The sequence below is a fragment of the Lactuca saligna genome, chromosome 3 (genome assembly GCF_052625555.1).
Source record: "Lactuca saligna cultivar CGN05327 chromosome 3, ASM5262555v1, whole genome shotgun sequence".
Taxonomy (NCBI): domain Eukaryota; kingdom Viridiplantae; phylum Streptophyta; class Magnoliopsida; order Asterales; family Asteraceae; genus Lactuca; species Lactuca saligna.
In genome coordinates, this window is record NC_136419.1 from 50,783,881 (window position 1) to 50,796,818 (window position 12,938).

General features: G+C 30.5%; 1 non-coding gene and 1 pseudogene across 1 annotated transcript; both read right to left on the reverse strand.

The window, feature by feature from the left end:
- Positions 1-7,275: 7,275 nt before the first annotated feature.
- Positions 7,276-8,586, reverse strand: LOC145035504 (BTB/POZ domain-containing protein At3g44820-like; annotated as a pseudogene).
- Positions 8,587-10,919: 2,333 nt separating this feature from the next.
- TRNAS-AGA (transfer RNA serine (anticodon AGA)) lies at positions 10,920-11,001 on the reverse strand. Its single transcript has one exon. It is a non-coding gene; the product is annotated as a tRNA-Ser (tRNA).
- Positions 11,002-12,938: the final 1,937 nt, after the last annotated feature.

Sequence of the window (12,938 nt, forward strand, 5' to 3'; positions counted from 1 at the left end):
AACCGCTAGGCAATCCAAACATGGGCTCCACTCCATGAAGAATTTTTTGTGGTTTAGTTTCTTTATCATAACCAACATCAAAACTTGTCATGGACCAGTTTCATTAGCGTTTTTTGGGCTTGACCTTATTGTAGTTTTAGATCAGAAAATTAATATTTGTATTCCTTAAATTTGAATGTACTATACTAAAGTCTTTTATGTCACATATAATAAAACTCTTTCTGGTGTTCGACGTAAACATAGCAAATCATCCTAATAATGTATGTAAATTGATTGTCTTCTATGCTTTTTGCATTTATTACTCTATTGAAAAAATCATTTATTCGTTTGTAAATTTATCGTTTGTCAAAATAATTAAACCCTGTCACATATATGGTGCGGTAGAGCGGTTTTCACTCTAAAATATATCATATTGCACTGTGAACATTTCTACTTATGGATGGAAATTGATAACATGTCACGACAAAAATACACGATACAAAATGAAATTGAGATGATATTGAAATCTGAATTCATGTTCGTGTAAACTGTAAAAAAACATGACGTTGTGTCGTGTCGTGTTCATGTTTAAAATTCGACACAAAATTGACACGATTTAACATTTATTTTGTCGTGTTTTTCGTGTCTATCGTGTTATCTATGATTAAATATTAATTAAAAAACTAATTGTTATTTTATTTATCTTTGTCATGTTTGTTGTTTTTTAATCGGTTCGTTTTCGTATTATTTAAAAAAGCACAATAATATGTCGTGTTGTGTTCGTATTACATAAAACATTGTCATATCATATTTTGTTGCAAAACAATTGTCCCATTTGACACTCCTACACATACCTTCACACTCTCCTTGGAAAGGACAAACTTGCCCTCATCGAGGCCAAAATGTACTAGGGGGTGTTTGGCTTAGCTTTTCTAAGTCAAAAGTTCTTTTTATAAAAGAAAAAAAAACAAAAAGATATTTGGCAAGCTAGTAACTTTTGGAGTTTTAATAAAAGCAACTTTTTGGAAAAGTCAGGATTTTCTGACTTTTTGTAACTTTTTGGAAAAGAACTTTTGAGCTTTTAAAAGTTAAGCCAAACACGCCCTAGGATTAATGTTTCTATACACATGTTTATCAAAAGACAAAAATATCCTTGCTAGTTATTGTTAGAACTCATAACATGGACCCATGGCATGAAAGCATGAAGAATCAACGCCTTAACACCTCTAGTAAAAGACTTATCTGCCGCTATTTAAAGGATTTAAAACAGTAAGTCAATGGCATGTTGCTAAAGAAACATCTCCCACATGGAGCGAAACAAGTAAATTAATGGCTGCTGTTATTTACATCAAATTCAATACAGAAACTCATTAACTCCTTCAATAGAAGGTTTCAGATGGACACCAGTAAGAAGACAAGAGCAGTAAATTCTCTCTCTCTCTCTCTCTCTCTCTCTCTCTCTCTCTCTCTCTCTCTCTCTCTCTCTCTCTCTCTCCATATATACTATGTGTGTATATATACACACACACATATGTATATGTATCAACTATTTCTGGACTGTCACACTCGTTAAAACATGGACTGAAAAAGCTAAAAAGCCATGCTACCATTAATTCTAAGTCGGGCGAAATGAAGAAAAGGAATAAGATGATAACAGAAAGAACTTACACAGATAAGTGTTGCTCTGATCCTACTTTCTACACAACTTAAATACTACCATTAAAAAGGTAAAAAAAAATTGAAAACTGAATTGAAACTATAGAATCAACATTAGCAAAGCCATTTAATTTACTACTAACTAACTAATTGTGAAGAGGATTTGGACCTGTATGAACTAATCGTTTATCTTCATCATACAAATTGCCTTCTCCAGCTGCTCGGCTTCGTGCTGCTGCATGGAAATGTGGTGCCGCAGTTCTAAAGAACTCAGCTTTTCGGCTGGAGGGTAATGAATCGTGGTGGTGGTGGTGAGCTGGGGACGATGACGGTAATTGGGTGGAGATTAGGATGACCCAAATGACAAAAAGTGGGATTCTTGGATTCGAGTCTGTTGTTCTTCTTGTGCGTCTTGTTTTTGCTATTTCTTGTGAGAGATGTTGCGCCATTTTGAAGGATTCTTGATAGTATAGTGGTTACAGCTGCAGTAGTAGCAGTAGAGAGCGGGTATCTAGTGCAAGTATATATATAAAATGTTATATATATATATATATATATATATATATATATATATATATATATATATATATATATATATATATATATATATATATATATATATATATATATAGTAGTATAGTTTTAGGTAGGAAGGTGGAGAAAAAGAGAGCAGATGAAATCTGAAAGCTGAAAGTGATATTTGACTTGGAAGATGTAAAGGGGACGATTGGTTTTACAACAAAAATCCCTTTCTGGAGAGGAGAGAGTAGAGAAGGCCGGTGGGAGTGGGGTAGGTTTGTTTTATGTAAAATAATATAAAATTTATTATATGTAATTGATTTATTTAAGTTCTAATAATATATCATTATATTGTGTTTAAATTTTCAAATAATGAGATTTCTGGAGTATTATCACGTGTACAGTTGATTATTTTGTACGTATTAAATAACTACACTAAACAGTGAGTATTAATTAATATATACTAATTTTGTTTGATTTTAAGAAGAAATTAATATTTTTGAGTAAGCTACTTAGCTGCAGTACTTTCTATTTTAAGTAGTCCTACAATGCAAAACTTTCTTCGTTTTGAAGATTCTATTTTAAATAATCATTTTTTGTAAACAGCCACAAATTTGGGTTAATACTTACTAATCACTTGGAACATTAATATGGTGTTACGTCATCCGAACCCCATAGCAAAAAAAAATATTTATTAACCAAATACATAATATAACACATATCTTTGATGACAGCGAAAATAATATTTTACATCATCCGAATCCCCATTTACAAAATATTTTTGTCTCCAGAATATATTTTTGTCTCCAGAATACTTTGTAAATGTAGCAAGATTATAGTCCCCCTCTTATACATCTACGAACACATAATTTGTCTTTCTATGGCTCACTGACGGAGTGTGAACATTTGAGTTGGGGGCCAAAAGTAAAATACATATAAAAAGTAGAGAACAGGGGAGGCACAGTCAAATTTTTTAGTTTTAGGTCTAAAATGTAAAATTTTTAAAAGTAAAGGACTAACTCTAAAAGAACAGGGCCCTAACACCACAAGAATCGATCCTTATAGCGACGACTTTTACAAATCATATGCCGATGATAAGTTGTCGGAATAGTCTATACCAACGACAAGTCGTCGGTACAAAATCATCGGCATAGCAGCCTTGCCATTGGAAGTGGAAAAAATCGTCGGGATAGGTACTCCATACCAACGACATGTCGTCTTCACGTGGTCCGTCAAGACTGATTTTCTGGAGAAAAAAATAAAGTTTTATTATTTACTTGTACTAACGACATGTCATCGCTATAGGTTAACTCTACACCGACGACACGTTGTCGGAACACATTGACACTATTGTGCCATGTCTTCGGCACAAATTTCTAACGGTTTTTACAGTTTAAGTTATAGCGACGACATGTCGTCGATATATGTCAAAACTGTTTTACAGTTAAGACCTATACCGACGACATGTCATCAGTATAGCCAACCTTTTTTAATATTTTTCATAGATTCTGTAATTATCAAACTTGCTTTTTAAAACAAACCTAAACAATATGCAACATAATTTCATAACTAAATAAACATGATAACTTAGTTCAAATTTAAGATTTAAAGTTTAGTTCATGCTAAAATGACATAATAAAAGAAAAGATAAAATAAAATAAAAATAAAAAACGAGTGTTCAACAAACATTGTTTAAAATGACAAAAAAGATTAATCATCATCTTCTTCTTCCGTCTGTTTAGTTTCATTGATTTCGTAAGCTTGTCTGGGGATAGTTAGGAATTGAGGCAATCAATTAGTCATTATATCTTTTATCCATTTGTTGGAAGTATTGTTGGAACTGGTGGGTTCATGCAAGATATTGGGAATGACTCGTACTTTTGTGGTTTAAGTTATGATTTGAAAGATGTGGAAGGGGTTTGATTTGAAAATAAATTATTGTTTGTTAGTTTCCTTCCGACTTTGGGGGTATGTCAGCGTCTCTTCCCAATGACACTTGTGAGACATTGAGACTCATTTACATCTTCGCCTCCACGACGTCTTCTTATATTTTCCTAAAATCCTCTTAGAATTTTTTCTTAAAATACAAAAAATAGTAAACGTACATTAATTATAATAAACAAGTTAATTTAAACACTAAAATAATACTAATATACCTTAAACAAAAAAGATAATAATAATAATATATTTAAACAACGTACTAACTTCGTTTATTACTTATTCAATCTTCTTTTGCTCGACGTGTACACCAACTGAGCCTTCCTTAAAGGCATTTGTCTCCAACCCTAAATATGTTGTGGTTTTTGTCTTCGTTCTTCCCATAATAAGCCTAAAACAATTAATATATTTATATAAGTGTTCATAAATTTAGACAAATTTTCACAAATGGTCGTTTTGCTTTTCCGTTTGTCCTTAAATGGATTAATATGAAACTTTTTTTTCTTGAGATGATCCCTATGAAGCAAACATTGCACACGAATGATCCTTACTGTAAATGTCCGTTAGATAGATCCGTTAAGTTGAATGAACTTTGGATAATGACTATTTTTATCATTTTGTGAAACTTACTTAAATGATCATTTGTGAAATTTTACACGACCATTTAAAATATTAAAATGTTAGTCCCTCACTTTTTCCTTTTTACATTCCCGACCCTCTTTCTTACTTTTTTATTCAAAATTATTTTAAAATTTTTTTCCTTAATTTTATCTGTAACACCCGGTTTCTGGTCATTTATTAATTCAAGGTTGTGGACCGAAGGTCGATCATGTAAAGACTTTGGGCCTTAAGAAAGTAATGTTTAAACATTTTGGGAAGTGATAATGTTGGTTGTGAGATCTAACCCTTGAATTGTGTGTAGGATCGAAGGGTAGAAAGAAGAAAAGTTATAGATCGGGTTTCTTGCATGAATTAAGGATTTTAGTTTGAGATGTTTTTAGTCCAAAGTAACTAAATAAGATTGTGGGGCTCCTCAATACCTTTTGTGTGTATATAGAACGCCAAAATCGGAGTTGAAACGAAAAAGTTATAATTTTTTTGAAGTTAAACTGGAAAAGGGAATTTGACACTACATAGGGCGTACACTAAGTACACAGGGCATAGTGGGACGCACCTTTAATGGGTTACGCAGGACATAACATTTGCTATGTAAGGTGTACGCGTATGCCCAGCGTACACTCCTGAAGTCCCGATCCATTCCTAGCTAGGACGCTAAGCGTACCATATGGGTACGCCCCACGTACTAGCTGCAATGGTCAAAATGCACAATTCAAAGGTTGAGGGGGAAAAAGAAAAACTTACCAAAATCGGAGTTTTACAATTTTATTTTTTAGTTATATTTTTATTCATTTATTCGCAAAAATAATATGTTATATTTTGTAAATGTTCAATTCGTAAGCATCAATTGATCTTAAATGTTCAATTTTTTTCTTATTAATATTTTTTTTATTGAAAGCTGAAATCTAGAGTTTTTTTGTTTTGTATTTTTTTTTATATTTAATACTTAACTAGAGAAGGTACCCATGATTTGCATGGGTTAGGAACAAATGTATTTTTTACTTGATTGTATTATGGATGCATCAATATAAATGGTTCATGTGGTCTTTGTTTTACCAAACCGTTACAGAAATGGTCTGATGATCCTGTGGTGGCGGTAAATTGAGACATAAATGATCCTTGTTATAGTTAACTCTTACATAATTGGTATTTGTAATAGTAAACTATCACAAACTCATAGGGACCATTTATGTATGAATTTAATGTATACAATATAAAAATATATAAACTTTTAGTCATTCAACTTATAAACTTCAAGGAGTGGAAACACACACACGCATCCCTCATCCATGAATGAAAATCAGCCAATGATAAGGATTCACATCCATGCAATGATAGCATTGTACTTTGAGAAAGCAATTCATCCCTACGAAAAGAAGCGAAAATTGGTTTGTATAGCTTGAATAAATAAAGATATGATGCCATAACAAACAAATAAATGACATCGCTATTTTCTCAAATTAACTTTTAAAAATGGATTTTCAAATAGTGAAAATTAATTTGAAATAAAGTTGGGTCATGATATGCTCTTTTCCCCTTATTTGCTTTTATAAAATTTTAATTAATTTGTTATATTTACACCAATAGTTTAAAACTACAAAAACAATATTATAATGCAAATTTATTGAAAACATACCAAAACTTTCAAAAGTGGAATTTCACTAATGCAAGAGCTGTTGAGAAATTGCAAACCTTGATCTTTATTCATTAACAAAGAACATAAAACTTGCAAAAAAAAAAAAAAAGTGATTAATTGGCTAATTTGGTCTAAAAGAAACCTTAGAAATAGTAGCGACAGCACCTAAAAAAAACTCATATATTTACCTGTACCAGTTTTTTATCACAATACTGTCATGTTTTGTAGTTCAAGTAGAACTATAGTATAAAAAAATAGAAATCAACCTGAGCTACAACCGTTGTCAATTGACTGAATTCCTTTGAACATATTCAAAAATTCATGTAATGTTACTTTAGAACAATGTTACAACAACTTTTTACCCCAATAGTTTCATACCATAATCAAACATTACAAATTCAAAAAAGAAACAAATAAACAATTGATAATACCATTTCTATATTAACAAAGTATAAATAATGTGTTAACATAATTATTAAAGACCTGAAATTACCTTTACTTATGGGCACATCAGGAAGACAATACCAGAACTCTCTCTTTCTCACCTAAGTTGCAGGTAAAGCTGAACCAGTCTATGGACAATGTTAGAAACCATCCAGGGACAATTTTTTCTAGTGAAGGATCATCTTTGTCCTGCTCTTTTAGCAATGTGATTAAGTGTATGAATTATATCCTCCTCTATTTGAGAAGTAATGGGAGGTATATAGAAGGGATATAGAGGGAGGTTTGGAGAAGAATAAAAGCAGTGATGCTTAGTGGAAAAACATAGGAATATAACACTTGTTTTGGACACATATCCACTCATCGAACATCGAAAAGGAAGACAAAGATGGTGGATCTGCCGATGGCACCATGTATTAAGGGTTGTATGGTGAAAGAAATAAAAGAAAATAAAAAAAAATTGGTCCAATGGGATTAATGTACTATTCCTAAGGGAACAAACATGAAACCAACATGAAACCAACATGTAAAAGTCCCAATAAGAACCGACAAAAAGACTTGCCCTTTATTTGTGGGAGAAAATCCACAATGCTTTCCAATACTACCCTTTGATCCACTATGTCATACTTTGTGCTAAATTTAGTTTTACTAAACTTCCCACTTTGCCATCTATCTAATCCATGAAGACATTTTCCAAAATACTACATGATAGCACCTGCAAGGCAGTGGCAAAGATGTAAATAATGGAATGTATGATGATCATACAAGAAAAAATGTGGAACTGATCAATTGAAATATTTCACCTGTTAACTTTTTGGGTTGGATGCCTTTAGATTCCATTGTCTTGATAAGCCTTTTGAACAAAACAACACTAATATGTGAAACATCTTCAAACCACCAATCTGATTTTGATGTTTGGTTTCTTGCACCTATGTCGATTCCATTCCAAAGAATGTTGCCTCCAGGGCTTTGTAAGCAACCATACATCATCATCATTGGCCATCCAAACAAACTCGGGTCTGTGCAAACCATTGTTGACATGTCATTCAAGCAGTTACTGATTATTTGGATATTGTCACTTTTTGTTACAATGGTTTCACAACTTTGAAGAACAACCATGCAATCCTTCCATTTTGTTAGCATATTTTTATAGAAGTCTCTGTTTTTTAGAATAAGTTATCATCTCCATATTCATCAGTCATTTCAAGATAATCTGACATATGATACACCATAAGTATATTTGTAGATGTAACTTCAATATGAACACCATAACAAAAGTTAGATGCAACCAGAAATGAGGTGGCACCACCAGGAATATCCTCTGGGATGATGGTAGAAGTACCTTTATTGTTTTTTGAGCTTCTTTCATCAACTTTTCTATTTTCCCACATCTTGATAGTAAGGGAAACTAGAGAAATATGCAGTTTAAAAAGTTTGGTATTAATGATTGACACCATTTCACACAGGGTGAAATTAAACATTAAAAGTTAGAAGAAAAACCACACCTTGTGAAGATGGAAGTTTACTCTATCTATGAAAATGGTGAGATCACTTGGCAAACATGCATTACAAAACCTGGCACACAAATATGTAACTTCTTTAAGAGACTCGGATACTGACTACCAAATGATCAAAAAAGCAAGTGAATTTGGAAATCATATAATGTTAAGAGGAGTAAAAGAGAAAGAGTTTACTAGTTATTGTCTTCATTATAGAATTCCAAAGCCCTTTAACCCTTTATTTAACTAAGAATTCATTTACAGCCCATAAAATTAGGCAAATTACATTGCAATCTCCATCTTTAATGGCTATCTTTTCAATATATGTATCAAAAGACCATAATTCGCTAAGTTTTTATAATATAAGTCAATTATTTGAACATTCAATCAAACGAAACACATGAAATTTTGATGATAATTAGACACATATACACAAACATCACATAACCCACATCTAAATTCTAAGCCATCACAGTATAAGTAAACAAATTAGGTCAAATAAGCGTAGTATTGTTTACCTTCCAGGTCGAAAAAAATTGAAATATCAGGTTACTCCTCATGTAAATAGAAATGAATCCAATTGAACCAAAAGAAGCCCCAATCGATATTACAGGAGGTGGTGGTGATAGAGAAGAAGCAAAAATGAGACGTAATCTATAGCACCGACCAGTACGACACCACCAATTTCTATTGCCAAATAAGGCGATGGTGCCCATTCAAAAGACGGTGGAGGTCGTTGTCGATGGCAGAGGCTGTAACAAGCAGTGTCGCTGGAAATGGGTAAGAAATCAGAGAGAATGAGGAAAGGGAGAGGGAGGGGTGGAATTGAAATGAGAGAGAAGGTTCGAGAGGAAATCAATTAAAGGAGAGGTAATGATGAGCGATCATTTGTGTTCGTGTGTAATTGGAAGACTATAGAGGTGGAAGGAGTAAATAACACGTATACCATCATAAATGTACAACGAATGACTGTTGGTAGAGTAACTCAAAATTAATATGATTATAAATTTTATTTTTTAATTATATTTTTATTCACTTATTCGCAAAAATAATAGATTGTATTTTGTAAATGTTCAATTTTTAAGCAATCTTAAATGTTTAAATTTTTTTTTCTTATTAATATTAATTTTTTTTTATTGAAAGTTGAAACCTATAGGTTTTTTTTTTTTTTTTGTATTTTTATATATTTAATACTTAATTTTGTTAATTATACTTAATTTTATTTTTTAGTTATATTTTTATTCATTTATTCACAAAAATACTTTGTTGTACGATTGTAAATGTTCAATTTGCAAGCATTGATCTAATGTTCAATTTTTTCTTATTAATATATATATTTTTTTATTGAAAGTTAAAACCTATAGTTTTCGTGTTTTGTATTTTTGTATGTTTAATACTTAATTTTATTAAATATACTTTAGTTTATAGTTATATTTTTATTCATTTATTCGCAAAAATAATAGGTGGTATTTTATAAATGTTCAATTTGTAAGCATCGAATTGATCTTAATACTGTTATTATTATTTTTATGTTTGGATTTTTTTGGAGAACATATAGTTCATTGCAAAGAAATCACAAGATTCAAATACAGGCATAATATGGTTAGGGATGCTTTGATCGACATATTAAAGTGTGCAGGGGTTTCCGTCAAGAAAGAGGCTACTGTGAATTTCCTGACTGATCTGACAAAAGGAAGGTCAACTCTTAGACTGACTGATGTTTTGATTTTTGGATGGATTGGAGGGAAACACGCATGTGTGGACTTATGGGAGTATATATCCCTATTGTAGGCTTGAGGGTTGAGGGTTTCACAGCGGAACAGACTGCATTAAAAGTTGCTACATGCAAGATCACCAAACATGAGAAATCGTACATGGAAAAATCACCACCTGATCATATCATTTGCATTTGATACGTTTGGTTTCTTACGCCAGATGCGGTGGAGCTTCTTATTAGAGTACAATGGATCATGCATAACAATGTTATATCCCCTAGATCTATGGATGTAGTCTTCAAAAGAATTGATTTTTCCATACAAAAAGGCTTAGTAGCGCAGCTTGTCGTCCGTTTGTCTTCTCATTCGTTGATAACTAAGATGTATTAACTGTATTATTTAATATTAAAATACTTTATTTTATTAATTATACTATATTTATTTTTTAGTTATATTTTTATTCATTTATTCGCAAAAATAGTAGGTTGTATTCCCTCCGTTTCATATTAATAATCTATATTTCCTTTTTGTTTTGGTCCAATATAATAGTCTATTTATAAAAATAAATACCATTTTACCGAAATAATCATCATTATTAGTTAACATACAATAGAATTAAATGCAATAAAAAGATGTAATTAAATGTAAAAAAAGGGTATGATTGTCATTTAATTTAATTAATATGTTTTTTTTTTATTTGTGGACAATATTTTAAGACATAGTATTTTATAAAAAAAAAAATTAAATAATCCCCTAACTTTTCTTCCTATTTGTTAAATTTTGATAAAATTAATTATATTTTAAGAAATTTGTTATCATTTCGAATGCAAGGATATTTTAATTTGTAAGCATCAACTCATGTTATATCAAATTAACCATAACAACTTTAAATATTAACTACATAAATAAGTAAAAATACGTGGACGGCAGGATTCGAACCTGCGCGGGCAAAGCCCACATGATTTCTAGTCATGCCCGATAACCACTCCGGCACGTCCACATTGTTCTAAATGTTTGGTTCTTGGTCATATTATTTCAATTTATTCTGGTATTTTGCTAAATAAATAATGCACCTCTAATTCGGGAATATGCAGTTTACGCATTATATCATTTAAGATTTTATCATTCTGTATTCTTTTTTCTTTTTTCTTTTTTTCTTTTTAATATAAAATAACTCTTTATTATTCAATTAAATAAATATTTAATCTTTAAAGTAATAATGTTGCAATAGTTTATAATTTATATTACATGTATGTAAACATGCTGTATAAAATGTGAAAAACAATAAACTCATGAAAAAAAAAAATCAAAAAAGTATTATATTTTAGACGACTGCTTCAGCTTAATTTTATTCCATAAAAACTACTTATATTTTTAAATATATTCTAGAAAGACAATTCATATCTAAAGAAATCTTTTCAAAAGAAAATTTATCTTTTAAGAAATAACTTTTGTATTCATAATACAATGTAGTTTTATATAAACTAATAAGTAGCTATGGGCTAGAAAAACAAAGATACAAATTAATAGTCATAAGACTCGTAACGAGGTTCTAAACCAAGATATTTAGGTAGTGTTTGTTTTTTGTCTCCAGATCTGCGAGACGTCTTCTGTCTGCGCCGCGCAGACATTAGTCTTCGCAGACTGTTTGTTTTTTTGAAGACTGCATACCTAAAAATGTCTGCGCGCCCACTTGGCGCAGATGTGGACCAGAGTCTTCTAACATCTTCAGACATCTTCTAACTTAAAAAAACATATGTATCTTTATTTTTTTTAAGTTTTTTTTTTAATTTATATTTTTTCCAACTTTATTAATGATAAACAATATGAAAAAAAAAATTACAAAACTTAAAAAAAAACATTTGACGATACAAACATGATATTTTTAACAAATTTATAAATAAAAATTTATTATAATAATAGTCGTTGAAGTTGTTTATATAAATATGAAAAAAAAAATCATAATATATTCTTATATTTTTTTGCTAAAATTTTGTAAAACTTTATTTAATAGAGTATCATCAATTTCTCGAGAAAATATTTATCGTACGTTTTTAATAGATTTATTTGAAAAAATCGAAGTTTATTTCCATCTATTTATGTATCAAATTCTTTGATCACTAATTATAATGTTTAGTTATAACTTTGCAATCAAAGTTGTTGGTTTTTATCAAATATGTATATGAATTAATACCATTTTTATTTTTATTTTTTATATAATAATACATAAAAGTTGATCTAGATTCGTTATATATTTATAATAAAGTCATAAAAATATATAAAAAATTCGCTTTGAAGTTTTAAAAAATCAGTTTATTTAGATTTTAGTTTATTTTAATAGCCCGCAGATGTTAAAAAAACAAACAGTCTTCTTTTTTCAGACTGCAGACGTTTGGTCCACCTCTTCTACTGCAGAGGTCTATAGATGTGGTCCGCAGACTACAGACATTTTGCCTCAAAAAAAACAAACAACACCTTAGTTTTCTTTACGTCTATTGGACAACCAATCCATAGAATAAGAAATGATACTATCGAACAAGTACTATTTTTTAGGATTTTCCGATATGAAGCTTAGCACGCTCTTATATTTCCAAATCAATCGCCACATAGTACCGATAATCGCATTAAGATCATCCTTTTTCAATGTGGGCATTTCTAACACCCATACTTTTCTTTACATAAATGGACAGTGGTTGTATAGATACAACGATGAACCATCACACTAAAAGAAAATCTTTCAAAAACATTTATCAATTACTAGAGTTACTATTTTTTGATGCTCCATTAATCAATGATAATTTATAAAACAATTAATGATAATTTATGAAACACTTATTGTCACCCTTTATTAAGTCATATTAGTATGCCGATTAACCACACACGCTCCACTAACGACTTATATAAAGTATAATGTGTAATTTCATAAATTAGCATCAA